Source organism: Silene latifolia, chromosome 3 (assembly GCF_048544455.1).
Source record: "Silene latifolia isolate original U9 population chromosome 3, ASM4854445v1, whole genome shotgun sequence".
Lineage (NCBI taxonomy): Eukaryota > Viridiplantae > Streptophyta > Magnoliopsida > Caryophyllales > Caryophyllaceae > Silene > Silene latifolia.
In genome coordinates, this window is record NC_133528.1 from 89442742 (window position 1) to 89455564 (window position 12823).

Sequence of the window (12823 nt, forward strand, 5' to 3'; positions counted from 1 at the left end):
ACGGGATCAACTGATCACCACCGTCTTACGACAGTAATGTCAAACTCTAGTCAGTCAATCATTACCGATATGTGTGGACTAGTTGACTGTAAAATGCTACTTCCCACATGTATTCTTAAATATGAGATTTAAACGTGTGATCATCATGATCAAAAGTTGTGATCGCATTATTGTCGGAGGACACTTATTCCAACAACTTAAACCTTAATCGTCCTCGATTAAGCTCATTTAAACTAGACCATGACCCATAATATAGAGATCTAGCTAAACTAATTATATCGGGTGAAAGGCAATTAACGGGCCTTCTCCGTCCCTTCAACTCACATTGAAATACAATGAGGTATGCATTCCAATGCAAGGCAATCGGGGGCTTGCGAAAAATTGGACACATCTTGACATGAAGAACATAACAAATAACAAGATGCATCAACAAAACTAATAGCCACTTCCTCATCGAGTGGCGGAGTCAACTAAAGAGGGAACAAATTTAAGAGCATATACTCAGTCACAAATACTAGTTCAACAAATCACTAAGGCTAAGAGGATGGCACTAAATCACTTCCAAATGGTGTTACACTAGACTAATTTCGTCCTCAATTTCCAAATACTTTCGTCAAGAGTGATCAGATGGCGTGGAATGATGATCCACATGATGCTAGTAGCATATGACATGACAAGTCTCGAGTTCTCTACAAAAGTAAAGGTCATTGATCGCCCCAAGGTCGACAAAGTGGCTTGACAAAAAGGTTTTTGAAATGAAATGCTCAGTTCGATGTACAAAATGGGTGGATATGACTAGCATTCAAAATTTGACCTCATTCAACTTTCACATTTCAAAAATTTGTGATGGGGTTTGTCCCTTCCATGCTAATGTCCTTTGCTTTCGCCAATCGCTTATTAGGAACCGGTTAACCTCTAGATAGTAGCTTTTCGGGGTGATAGTCACTCTGTCTTTGGGCGGTTGAATTCACAACCGTGTGGGGGCCCAATTAAATGGATCCCTCACCAAAGCACATCGAAGTGGTACACCTCCATCAAAATGACTCAAATTCTCAACATTTTAACATTTCAAAACATTTGAGGTTTCTTTGGCGATAAAAATGTTTCCGCATAACAAAATTTGAAATGAGCACTTCAAACTTATTGATAGAAAGTATTTTTGGGTTGCCTTACCACAAAGTCAATCAAGGTTACCTAGACAAGTTAACCATGTCCATATCGCATCACAGGGTTGGATAAGTGACTCACATGCAAACCCTTGACTAGGCTTTGGGTCATGGGTCGAAAGACACTAGTATAACACAATCTAGGGTGTTTTACATCCATTCTAGCAGGCAAAGTCTTAAGTTGTTAAGAGTATTCGTAATGGCCTAATTGCTCTTGTCAAAGTTCCAAAATAGGAACATCCTAATGCCATGATGCAACTACTATATACATGTTATAATGCAAGTGCAACTATCAAACTATATGCCGAAAAGACTAATGTAACTAATCATAATCAACACGTGGGCACACATCACCAAGTTCCAAAATTGGAACATCCTCCTCAACATACAAATCCCAACCTCCTCAATTATAAATAAGAGAAAAGAGAGGGAGAAAGGAGAAGAGATAGGAGCGATTATACCAAGCGTCTTCTAACTCCTTAGCATATGCCTCCGATATTCCAAATGTACCTATGCATTTTGTTATACAAACAACAATATATACAAGATATGTTAGGGGAGTTTCCTCCCCGCACTTATTCGTTTACATAAGGAAATGCAAATAAATGAATGCATGTTTTTGTAATTTTTGAAAATTTTAAATTTTTTTCGGATTTTAAGGAATAAATCCCCTCCCCACACTTAAAATGTACATTGTCCTCAATGGTCCAAGTGTAAGAAGGGAGATTAAAATCAAATAACATTTTTTGGATTTTTTTTTTCAAATATTTTCAAAGAAATAAAAATAAAAATAAATATGTTCAAAAAAGCTTGGGTTGCCTCCCAAGAAGCGCGGTTTTAAGGAAACCGCTAAACCTACAAGTGACCCCAACAACTAACCGGGATCCCACCATCTATGGGCAAGGCCACTCAACTCTTTGTCCAAGTCAATGCAGCTCACATCTTTGAGTTTCCTCCAATCATCAAGGTTGTGATCATTCTCCTCGACATTTTGAAACTCAATTTCATAAAATATTTCCTCCTTTATTAGAGGAGAATGATCAAAACCAACAAGCAAGGGACAATCAACAACATAGGAGACCCGATTAGTCTCCTTGTCCCTCACTTCTCCCTTCCACTCATCCATTTTAAACACAAGTTCTTTCAAAAATAGGAAGGGAGACATCTCAATCATCAAAGATATCAAGGAGGGGGGTTTCAAACGACTTACCCATGCAAGCTTTATTAAGTGAAGGAGCAGCATACTCCACATCAAAAGTCATAACCTCAAGCAAATGGGCATAAGAAATGAGGTCAAGGTCATCGGTGGGTATAAGGGACTCATCCTCACCGCAAAAAGGTACTTCAAATCTCTCAAAAACGGGTTCACTAAGTAGGTGCACCTCACAATCACTTTTACAATCGGTGCTCATACTCTCCTCCTCATCAAACATAACCTCCAATATGGGTGTAAAAGAAATTAGGTCTATGTCATGGGTGGCTACAAGGAGTTCATCCTCACCACAAGAGGAATCCTCAAATCTCTCAAAAAGGGGCTCATCAACATCAAAAGAAATATCCCCTCCCTCATAAAGGTTATCCAAGGTATCCACAATCTTATGGGCACAAATCTCAATTCTAGTAACATCCCCTCTCATAAGCAACTCCCTCTTCACCACCTCATGGTCCACATTAAAAGAAACACCCTCAAATTCACATAAACCAAGGTACTCAAATTTCTCACTAAGAAAACTACTTGGTTCATTTAACCTCACATCACAATCATCAAATTTCACGCTCTCTAACTCACAAACATAGTTTGGTGAATCATCAATTGGAAAGTGGGGCGTGGGTTGGAATGGGGGATGTAGAAGTTCTCTTGAAAAGGTACGAGGTGGTTCACAAAAAGAGTCAAAGACATGCACTTCATTAACATCATTCATCATATAATCATCAATGGGGATTTGGGGAACATACATCATAATTTTCTCCAAAATCACCACATGGTTCACAACTTGATGAAAAAGATTGCATGCTACACATATTCATCGGGAGAGGGGAGTAAGCATGTGAAGTACAAACTTGTGAAGTATGGGATGCTTCCTCACATTGGTTGGCCATGAATCCTATGAAAACCCAAAAGTCATCACAATTCATATGAAAGACTCTATCACAACTCATGTAATTAGCCAAATCACAAGTTTTAAGGTTCATGCCGTCATATAATACACAACGTAATTCCCAATGGGAAAGAGTATGACCACAAGACCAAACATAACAGAAATAATTGTCAAATCTTGCGAGATATTCATAAAATGGTAAATGTTAAAGGACGACATTATTAAATGCAAGAATCTAAATGCAAATAACTAATAACTATCAACTAAAGATGCAAGAAATGAATAAACAACATGTTTTTTTTTTCAAATATTCAATTTTTTTGTTTTGTTTTTGTTTAATGAAAAAGCAATAAAGTGACTAGTCCCGAAACTTAGACTAAGACTTATATCTAACTATCCACCATCCCCGACAATGGCGCCATTTTGATAGTAGGGTAAAGTCGTCACACCCTTATAAAAAACAAATTTATAAAGCTCGATACCTAACTAGTAAAGTCGGGTAAGTTGAGGTCGATCACAAGGATGGTGGGGTTAGAATCGGGTTATAAGTCTTTGTCTCCGTTTTAGTCTAGTCGATCAAGAAGGTTGATATAATTTCTATGCTAAATTGTAAGCTAACAACATGAAATAAATGAACAAGTAAGTAAACAAACAAGGTAAACACCATGAGAAGAGAGGCTAGGGTGTCGGGGTCACTCAAGTAGGAGGGGTACAAGATTGAGTAGATGCAAAAGGGTATAATGGAGAATGAAGTCTAGGTGTGTCTCTATCTATCGATACGAGATGGTCCTTAGGTCAAAACTAGTTGAACTCTGCTCCTAACTAGTCCTAGCCCACTTGTCTAGTGCAGTCTAACTAGTCCCGACTCTCGCCGTAGGCGAGTCAAACCAAGCAAGGAAAAGACCAAACTCTCGTCTAAGCCACTCCCCCAACATGCTCAATACACAAGACAAGAGGCAAACATCCAATGATATACACAAGCAAAACAAGTTACGAATATGGGTAATTGTCTAGGTGAAGTCTTGACCTCTTGGTCAAGGAGGTTTCAAAGTCAAGGTTAGTCAAGGTCTCCCTCAAACTACCCAAAACCCGATGATCAAGCACACAATCAAAGCACAAAAGGCTCTCACCCTAACAAGCTAAAAGATGATGAAAAACTCAAATTCTCACTTAAGAATTTCAACAAACACCTTGTATGCATGAGATAAAAGACAAGTTACCCATAACAATTAGAATTCAAATACAACTCAAATCCGACCCATTAATCCTACAAGACCTTCCCCTCCTCCCTAGACATGCACTACTCAAACATGGTAATGAAGATGAGAATAAAAGATGAACAATTTAAGATGAAAATAACAAGATGATACATTTTATAGAAACAAGTAATTTAACAAACCATAAACATGTAAACAATTGAAATAAAGAGTAATTAAGTGAAGGAATTATACCAATACTAATTAAAGGAAGGAACTTGGATTGAAAATAAAAGGATGAATCTCTTCTCCCTTCAAATTACAACCCACTAATCTAAAGGTAAACTATTGAGTAATTATGGATTTTGCATAAACTAAAGATGAATTGGAGATTAATTAAATAAAGATGAGAACTTGATTTAAGAAAAGATTGATAGAATAGATAAATTAATTAGGGTTCTTTACATATTGAGAGAATAATAGAGAGACTAACTTTCTAATCTAATCTAGTCTAATGTCTAAGGTGGAATGTGTAAGCCTAATAATAATCTAAGGGTCTTAAATACTAGTCTAGTTACTAATAATAATAATAATTAATAATAATTAATAATTAATAATAATAATAACAATAATAATAATAATAATAATAATATTAAAAATACTAATAATTTTTGCTCGACACATTACAAACCAAGGGGAAGGGGGATTATACACAACAAGACAAACAAAGGAAAAAACAAAATGGGAAATTGAGATCTAAACACGCCAGGGGGGGTGCCCAGCCGGTCAACCGGCCGTCGGTGATGGTACCGGCTGGGAGTTCTCTGGAAAAAAAGGAGGGACATCAATGGTATTCCCAGCCGGGATGGAGGGCGGCAGACAGTCACCCGTCTAGGAGAGCAATTGTGTTGCGTTGATGTTGGAAGCCGGTTGGCCGGCTACCGGTCACAAGGCCGGCTGGGAGTCTTCTAGAAAATGAAGGGAGTTGTGGGGAGTGTCCCAGCCGGTCGTGGTGGCGGCCGCCGGGGTGCCGGCTCAGGGAAGAAGGGAGTGCGAAAACAGGGGGAAAGCAGCGTGCGCGGGGCTCGAAAACTGAGTCATGGCTGCCACCTTGGTGGTCGGTAGTGGGCGTAGGTGGTAGCTTTGTGGAGGTGGAAGTGGGAGGAAGACATTTGTGGTCGTGAGAGGTTGTTATGGTGGCTGGTGGTGGCTTTGGTTGTGGTTGAAAGATGGGTGCATGAGATGGGTGTTGTTGGTATGTTTGTGGCTAGGGGTGGAAGAAGGGTTCGTGGTGGCTGTTGCGGTGGTCCATGGTGGTCGTGGATGGTTGGGAAGTGATGTAGGAAGTGGAGAGTGGTCAGTGGTGGTGAGTGGTGGCTGTCACGATGGCCGGAGGTGATAGTAAAAGCTCAGCAAAGACCGTCTGAAATTTGGAGCTGCTCCTTGCATTTTTTACCCATCACTTACCTTTTCAAATGAGACTTGTAAGACATAAACCGACTCGAGTCTCATTAGACCATGCATATAGTTGAGTAGGGAGGATTAAGTCGACTTGTAGGTGTTGTACAATCTAATCGATTCGGCTCCGGGACCCAAACCTTCCTAGGATTGTAAGATATAAACCAACTCGATCCATCACAACAATAATTGCTTCCTTATAATTTGAGAATATGTTTGTATGATCAATTACCATGAATACCCTATGACCCCATGACACCCTAGTGCTTTTAATCAATTGTTCACATCTCTTTTTAAACATCTTGCTTGTTTACTTTTATTGCTATTTAGTTTAGTGATCTTCTCATCTCAACCCCAAATCGTGACACCCCTAGACACTGCTACTTGCAATCGAAAATCCTACATCAATACCCATCCCTTGGGATCCGACCTTTACTTGCCTCTTTACTAATAGTATAGGTGTTTGTGAAGTTATAAATATTTTTTTGGTCTAGGTGCTCCTAACGACAAGTAACCGAAAAGTAAACCTCCGAGTGAGAAAACTCTTACCAAAAATGGCGCCGTTGCCGGGGACGGTGTTAACTTGATTTGATTTTCATAGATTGTTATTAGTTGTGTCTTTCTTTGCCTTGGGGATGTAAAACTCCTCAAGGTTTGTTCTAAATGTTTTCAAGTTGTTTGATATTTTGCATGTCTAGAAGATCACAAGGTAACTTGTTACCCATTGATCGGGAAATTGAAAGGACTTTGACAAACAATAGAAGACTTGCTAGAGGTACTTTGAGAGGTATTAGTGAGGTTTTAGATATTCAACCAAACACTATTGAGTTCGTCAACCCTTTTGCAAGAGAAGGTGAGGAAAACCCAACACAAAATCCAACACAAAATCAACCCACAATACCTAAATTCTCATCACATTCCGTACCAACCGAGGAGAACCTACCCAATGGTACTCCCACACCACAACACTTAACCGGAAATTTTATTGCCAAATCCGCATTTATCCAATTAGTCGAAATAAGCCAGTTTGGGGGGATGCCTAGTGAAGACCCTCACTCTCACATGGAGACTTTTTGTGACTATTGTGATGCGATTTCACAAACCGGTGTAACTCAAGACCAAATTCGATGGCTCTTATTTCTTTTTTCTCTAATCGGCACCGCAAAACAATGGTTGAAAAGCCTTGATAAGGCTACTCCTGGTGGTCTCTTGGAAGAAGTTGGCTCTAGCTTTCTACAAAAAATTCTACCCTCCGGAAAAGACTAACATGCTAAGAGCTCAAATTACGGGTTTTAAGCAAAGGGATGAAGAATCTTTGTATGAAGCTTGGGAGCGGTTCAAAGGAATTTGTCGCTCATGTCCTCATCATGGACTTAGCGAGTGGTTCTTGCTACAACAATTTTGGAACGGTCTTTATGAAGACTCAAGGAACATCCTTAACATGGGATCAAATGGTATGTTCACCGAAGTTGACGATGATAAAACTTGGAACAAGATTGAGGAAATGGCGGTCCATAACTCACAATATAGTAGACCTCGCATGGCTACTAGAGGAGGAAAGCACGAAGTGGACTCCATTACTCAATTGGATGCTCAACTTAGTGCTCATATTGATACCATTAACTTGAAATTCGAAAAAGCTATGGCTAAACTTGAATAAGCCTCAAAATCACCAAAGCATCATGTTAATGCCATGGTAGCATCTTCATCAATCCCAAGTGGGATATGTGAGAATTGTGGAACTTTGGGACATGACCAACGTGAATGTAAGGGAACTAATGAGCAAGTGAATGCTTTTCAAGCATACAAGAGTGGTACCCCTTATTCCAACTATTACAATGAAAACACCAAATTCCACCCAAATCTCTCATACAAAAGCCAAAATGTTCAAAACCCTCAACAAACATACACCCCACCTCCCATGAGAAACCAAAATCAAAGACCCTTTTTCAACCAAAACCAAGGTTATCAAAATCAAACTCCATACAATCAACAAAATGACCAAGGTTCTGATGTTCAAAAAGCGGTCCTCCAAATGCAAAAGAATCAACGAGAGTTTTTCACTCAAATGGAAAAGGATAGTCAAGCAAAGGAAATCACCATCAACAACATCCTAGCCCACACAAAAATGTTGGAGACTCAATTGACCCAACTAGCATCTTCAAGTTCTCAAAGGCGAAAGGGGCAATTACCACCTGAAGGTAATCCCCCAAGACATGAAACGGTTAGTGCCATTCACTTGAGGAGTGGTACCAGGTATGAGGGACTAAAGAAGCAAGTTGAAGATGAAGTTGTGGAAGCTAGTGACAAAGAAGAACTTGTGCAAAACTTCAAGGGAGGAGAACCAACAAAATAAGAAGTTTCAAAGAAAAGTCAAGAGAAGGCCAAGGAGAAAGAGCCCATCATGATTAGACTTCCATTCCCAAGTCGTCAAGCTAAGCCCAAATTTGATGACCAACTTGGGAAATTTATGGAAATTGTGAAGAATTTGGAAGTCTCGATTCATTTCACGGAATTAATCAATCATGTGGCGGCCTATGCAAAGTACATGAAGGACATCCTTACGAAAAAGAAGTCGATCTAGAAGCTTGAAACTATCGCCTTCACTAAGGTGAGTAGTGCAATCCTTCAAGGGAGTTCACCTCCGAAACTTAAAGACCCGGGAAGCTTCTCAATACCGTGTACCATTGGCGACATCACGATCAACAAGGCTTTGTGTGATCTAGGAGCAAGCATGAGTGTTATGCCATATTCGGTTAGTAAAAGGCTAGGGATGGGAGAGATTAAATGTACCAACATCACACTCCAAATGGCCGATAGATCAACGAAGACACCGTTAGGGATATGGGAAGATGTTCCCGTGAGAGTTGGGAAATTTTTCATCCCGGTGGACTTTGTCATCGTTGAGATGGAAGAAGACTCCAATATTCCGATCATTCTCGGTAGACCATTCTTGCACACCGCGGGTGCGGTAATAGATGTGAAGCACGGAGAGCTTACTCTAGAAGTGGGAGACGAGAGCATAACTTTCAATCTTGACAAGACCATGAGAGCTCCCCGTTTGCATGAACCATGCTTTATGGTTGATCACTATAGCCGGTAGGATGATAGGAAGAAGTCGGAATTCCAATGGAATAAGAAAGTTGATAATGCTCCATTCAAAGAGCAAGAGAATAGCCACAAAGAGAGCTTGAAAAGCTCACCCATGACAAGTAAAGAAGATGGCCTCATTGGCCAAGACAAGAAGGAAGGAGAGTTGTCTCTATCAACTCAAGAAATTTTTAATGATAAAGTAGACGAAGTTTGCGGTCTTTGGGATGGTTAGTTCGAAGGGATATTCAATCCCTACATTGGTAATGCGATGAACCAAGACCGTCATGGAGAACAACAAGTGCAAAGACCGATTGATGAACTTTATCATGATAATGAACAAGCTTTCGACTACTTCTTCAAGGTGTTGAGTAACATCAACAACACCTTGACCATGCCCCATTTACATCTCACATTGGATGAGAGTTTGGTGGAGTCCTCCCTAAACCACCATTTGTACATATTATAACTCCCTAACTTGTATTTCAATTTTTACATTGCATTTTTGTCATTTTTGGATTTATATTTTTGTACCTTGATCAAAATATTCATCATTTTGAGAGAAGTGAGGGAGAGACTTATGATTTTATTGATGTGTAGTGCTTTGACTTAGTGTGGGGATAGCTATTGCCTAGGCTATTCATGCCTTTGTAGTGCCCCCACAATGAAGAACACAAGAATTGAAGGATGGAAATGATATGGGTTATGCAGTACCCACGGATGGACCTGAATCCGTGTGGACAGGGTTGAATCCGAGCGTCTCATAAGGGAATCCGCTCGTCCAGATGAATCCGAGTGTCCTATGTCACAAGACGCTCATCTGGCAGAGCTGTGCAATTCAAGAAAATGGTCTGTCACAGAATCCGAGCGTCCCAGTGAAGAATCCGCCCGTCTGAAACAAGACGCTCGTCTTGCAGAGAAGACGCTCGTCTTTATGCTGTTGATTTTTAAAGAAACACCCTGTAACAGAATTCGAGCGTCTTTTTATGAATCCGCTCGTCTCACATTGAAGAATCCGCTCGTCTTTGCTGAAAGACGCTCGTCCCATAGCGTCTTTTCCTGGAGCAAATCGCGCAGAATCTGAGCGTCCTAGACCCCAATCCGCTCGTCCCTGCTGCATTTTTCAAAATTAACGGGCCTTTTAAACCCTTACTCCCTCATTCATTTTCATTTCTTCTTCATTCAAACACTACCCACAACCCAAAAACCCCAAAAACCCTCATCCTCTACATCAACAAAACAAGATTTCCTCAACCAAATTCAACAAAATCAAATCCAAACTTCCTCACAACAACAATTAATCACTCCTTTACAACAACAATTGATTTAAACACCAAAATATTGAACCTTTGAGTCGATTTTTAAGATACAAAGCAACAACCTTTCATCTTAAATCGATTTGGGTATAACTAAAAATTGAAGATTTCAATCTCTCTTTGATGTAATCAACAATGGCAAGAACAAAAGGAGGTAACAAGGCACCCCCAAAGAAGACACTTTCAAAAAGGCAACAAGCACTTCAAGCAAAACAATTGTCAAAGGCATTGGTAGTCCATGAGGCAAGGTTAGAGGTTCAACAATGTCCCCCTATGGAAGCTACAACATCAACAACTCCGGTCATTGAGCAATTATCTAATTATCCGGAGGTAATTTTCACTTCCGACTCTCATAGGGATAAATTTGTTCTCTTTGCTAAGAAGACCATTTTGCCTACAAATTTTTTTTGTGAAGATGCTTTGACAAAGTTGGGTGTTCTTGAACAAACCAAAACCTTCTTTGAGGCCATAGGATTGGGTAAATTGTTTACCATGAAAGAATTGACATAGCCCTCCCTCACATTGGAATTTTTGAGTTCCTTGAAAGTTACAAGGGTGGAAACTAGAACCTTCATCAAGTTTCGTCTTTCAAATGTGAGTAGACGAATCACTTTTGGTGAATTGAGTAAGATTTTAGGCCTTAGCAATACCCCGTACTATGAAAAGATCCCCGAAAAGTATGACCCCACTCCTCTTTGGGAGGCAATCTCCGTAAGGAAATTTGTGCGCCTTCATGATTGTCGTGCTCTATTTGTCCACCATCCGGGCATTAGAGTGTGGCATAAGGTCATTGGGAATACCTTGATAGCAATAAATGGCACTAATCATCTTACCAAGCTCGATTTTGTTCTTCTTGAGTCGGCCTTGAATATAGGAAGAGAATATACTAAGCCATATAATTCTCTAAGACTTTTGGTTGAAAGATGGCTTAATGTCGATTGTGGTAAAGAAGGCACCGCTTTTATTGTGAATGGAGGACTCGTTATCTATTTGGCCAAGCACTTTGACCCAAACTTCGACAAAGACAACACCTATGTGGCGGTCAAAGGAGGCCATCTCATTGATATGGACACCATGATTCACAAGTTTACATGGGTCAAACATGCTCCTCTTGACACCAAATATGGGTGGTTAACCAAAGAAGCTAGGTCCTTCACTTTGCCTTCAAAGATTTGCCGTTTGAGTGTTCACCGACCAAACTACCTTCTCCCACTCTCCGAGGAGACCGAGTACATTATTCAACAACAAAGAGGCGAGATTGATGATCCCTCTTCCTCCATTGTCACACCACCCTACCCATTTGAGTATCACGAGTTCAAACCCAAGGATGTTGAGGTAGGAAATGATTACTTGACTCTACTCATGAGGGAAATGCACAAGCAAGCTTACAATGATAGAGTGGATGCTTACAAGGCCCAATATCCGCCTCTCCTACAGCTAGCTAGGCAAGGACTTCTTGATCCATCATGTCCTTTTCCTAGTTGGGTGGATAGGGATGTTTTCTTTCCTAGCACCTCTAGTGGTGAAAGACCGGTTGGAGAGATGATTGTTGATGAGGGTGTTGATGAAGAAGGTGAAGAACAAGAGGTTCAAGAGAATGTTGAAGAAGAAGAAGCTCAAGATGAGGAAGAAGAAAGTGAGGAAGAGCAAGGAAGTGAAAGTGGGAGTGGAGATGATTCCACTTCTATGGAGGAAGATGATGATAATGATGATATGATGGAGGATTAGCAAACCTTGGAGGCTCCTACACTTTTTCGCCCCTCTTATGGTTTGTCTATTTCTTTTGTTTTCTTTATTATATTTTGATCATTTGTTGTGGAGTCCTAGCAACATGGAGGACTAGAACCTTGGTCTCATTAAGGTGCTCTTTTTATTGTTCCCACTTGAAAAATCCAAAATGACAAATTATAGTTTCATGCATTGCATTCCGTGTGCATGAACTACCCCAAATTCAAGACGTTAGAAATAATGTCTATTTTGGTTTGGGGAAGTATATGCATACGCATACGCATCGGGAGGTAATCTAAATTACGCTCTCCGCCATAACAAAAACCCATGCATCATGTAATGTAGCTTAGTATAGTTTGCATTTAGTTTAGAAATCATGCATCATGCTTGCATAATTTCCTATCGTATTGGCCATTGAGGACAATGCCCATACTAGTGTGGGGATGAAAAATTATAACTTGACTTTTATTCAAAAATCCAAAAAAAAAAAAAAATTCGAAAAATCCAATAAAATTGAAAAATTGAAAATCCAAAAACATGTTCATTTCCTTTGTAGTGTAGTCTTGTATATATTGTTGTATATATCGTGTTTGTTCATCCTTGTTCACATTGATCGACTACGCCACATCCGACACATGAGGATATTGAAGACCGCATGGTATGATCTTTCCAATCTCCTTTTTCCTCTTTATGTTATTGACTATGTGGCTTTATTTTGATTGATGCGGTATAAACAATGTTAATTTAGGAGCATTTAGACTATTTGGCAT

At 39.8% G+C, this 12823-nt stretch overlaps 1 non-coding gene across 1 annotated transcript; it reads right to left on the reverse strand.

The window, feature by feature from the left end:
- Positions 1-7186: 7186 nt before the first annotated feature.
- LOC141650511 (small nucleolar RNA R71) lies at positions 7187-7293 on the reverse strand. Its single transcript, XR_012546538.1, has one exon. It is a non-coding gene; the product is annotated as a small nucleolar RNA R71 (small nucleolar RNA).
- Between the last annotated feature and the right edge of the window lie 5530 nt (positions 7294-12823).